The following is a 2,500-nucleotide window of genomic DNA, read 5'->3' as shown; positions in this document are numbered from 1 at the left end:
GGCCATTTTTGGCTGCGCGAGCGAGCGGCGAGCGGCGGACAGCGAGCGAAGCGAGAGGCAGCACCGTCCCTGCTATACGAAAGCCCCATCCAGCCCTGTGCCACCCGGGGGGTTCCAGGGTGCTGAGATGGCTGACGTTTTGCTCCGCTCTCGACGGTCACCGCGCAATGCAAGAACAGGCCAAAAACTGGCCAAAACGGCCCAAAAACGGGCCAAAACTGGCCATTTTTGGCTGCACGAGCGAGCGGCGAGCGGCGGACAGCGAGCGAAGCGAGAGGCAGCACCGTCCCTGCTATACGAAAGCCCCATCCAGCCCTGTGCCACCCGGGGGGTTCCAGGGTGCTGAGATGGCTGACGTTTTGCTCCGCTCTCGACGGTCACCGCGCAATGCAAGAACAGGCCAAAAACTGGCCAAAACGGCCCAAAAACGGGCCAAAACTGGCCATTTTTGGCTGCACGAGCGAGCGGCGAGCGGCGGACAGCGAGCGAAGCGAGAGGCAGCACCGTCCCTGCTATACGAAAGCCCCATCCAGCCCTGTGCCACCCGGGGGGTTCCAGGGTGCTGAGATGGCTGACGTTTTGCTCCGCTCTCGACGGTCACCGCGCAATGCAAGAACAGGCCAAAAACTGGCCAAAACGGCCCAAAAACGGGCCAAAACTGGCCATTTTTGGCTGCACGAGCGAGCGGCGAGCGGCGGACAGCGAGCGAAGCGAGAGGCAGCACCGTCCCTGCTATACGAAAGCCCCATCCAGCCCTGTGCCACCCGGGGGGTTCCAGGGTGCTGAGATGGCTGACGTTTTGCTCCGCTCTCGACGGTCACCGCGCAATGCAAGAACAGGCCAAAAACTGGCCAAAACGGCCCAAAAACGGGCCAAAACTGGCCATTTTTGGCTGCGCGAGCGAGCGGCGAGCGGCGGACAGCGAGCGAAGCGAGAGGCAGCACCGTCCCTGCTATACGAAAGCCCCATCCAGCCCTGTGCCACCCGGGGGGTTCCAGGGTGCTGAGATGGCTGACGTTTTGCTCCGCTCTCGACGGTCACCGCGCAATGCAAGAACAGGCCAAAAACTGGCCAAAACGGCCCAAAAACGGGCCAAAACTGGCCATTTTTGGCTGCACGAGCGAGCGGCGAGCGGCGGACAGCGAGCGAAGCGAGAGGCAGCACCGTCCCTGCTATACGAAAGCCCCATCCAGCCCTGTGCCACCCGGGGGGTTCCAGGGTGCTGAGATGGCTGACGTTTTGCTCCGCTCTCGACGGTCACCGCGCAATGCAAGAACAGGCCAAAAACTGGCCAAAACGGCCCAAAAACGGGCCAAAACTGGCCATTTTTGGCTGCACGAGCGAGCGGCGAGCGGCGGACAGCGAGCGAAGCGAGAGGCAGCACCGTCCCTGCTATACGAAAGCCCCATCCAGCCCTGTGCCACCCGGGGGGTTCCAGGGTGCTGAGATGGCTGACGTTTTGCTCCGCTCTCGACGGTCACCGCGCAATGCAAGAACAGGCCAAAAACTGGCCAAAACGGCCCAAAAACGGGCCAAAACTGGCCATTTTTGGCTGCACGAGCGAGCGGCGAGCGGCGGACAGCGAGCGAAGCGAGAGGCAGCACCGTCCCTGCTATACGAAAGCCCCATCCAGCCCTGTGCCACCCGGGGGGTTCCAGGGTGCTGAGATGGCTGACGTTTTGCTCCGCTCTCGACGGTCACCGCGCAATGCAAGAACAGGCCAAAAACTGGCCAAAACGGCCCAAAAACGGGCCAAAACTGGCCATTTTTGGCTGCACGAGCGAGCGGCGAGCGGCGGACAGCGAGCGAAGCGAGAGGCAGCACCGTCCCTGCTATACGAAAGCCCCATCCAGCCCTGTGCCACCCGGGGGGTTCCAGGGTGCTGAGATGGCTGACGTTTTGCTCCGCTCTCGACGGTCACCGCGCAATGCAAGAACAGGCCAAAAACTGGCCAAAACGGCCCAAAAACGGGCCAAAACTGGCCATTTTTGGCTGCACGAGCGAGCGGCGAGCGGCGGACAGCGAGCGAAGCGAGAGGCAGCACCGTCCCTGCTATACGAAAGCCCCATCCAGCCCTGTGCCACCCGGGGGGTTCCAGGGTGCTGAGATGGCTGACGTTTTGCTCCGCTCTCGACGGTCACCGCGCAATGCAAGAACAGGCCAAAAACTGGCCAAAACGGCCCAAAAACGGGCCAAAACTGGCCATTTTTGGCTGCACGAGCGAGCGGCGAGCGGCGGACAGCGAGCGAAGCGAGAGGCAGCACCGTCCCTGCTATACGAAAGCCCCATCCAGCCCTGTGCCACCCGGGGGGTTCCAGGGTGCTGAGATGGCTGACGTTTTGCTCCGCTCTCGACGGTCACCGCGCAATGCAAGAACAGGCCAAAAACTGGCCAAAACGGCCCAAAAACGGGCCAAAACTGGCCATTTTTGGCTGCACGAGCGAGCGGCGAGCGGCGGACAGCGAGCGAAGCGAGAGGCAGCACCGTCCCTGCTATACGA

The sequence above is a fragment of the Musa acuminata genome, unplaced genomic scaffold, assembly GCF_036884655.1.
Source record: "Musa acuminata AAA Group cultivar baxijiao unplaced genomic scaffold, Cavendish_Baxijiao_AAA HiC_scaffold_1013, whole genome shotgun sequence".
Taxonomy (NCBI): Eukaryota; Viridiplantae; Streptophyta; class Magnoliopsida; order Zingiberales; family Musaceae; genus Musa; species Musa acuminata.
This window is presented reverse-complemented; position numbering follows the sequence as displayed.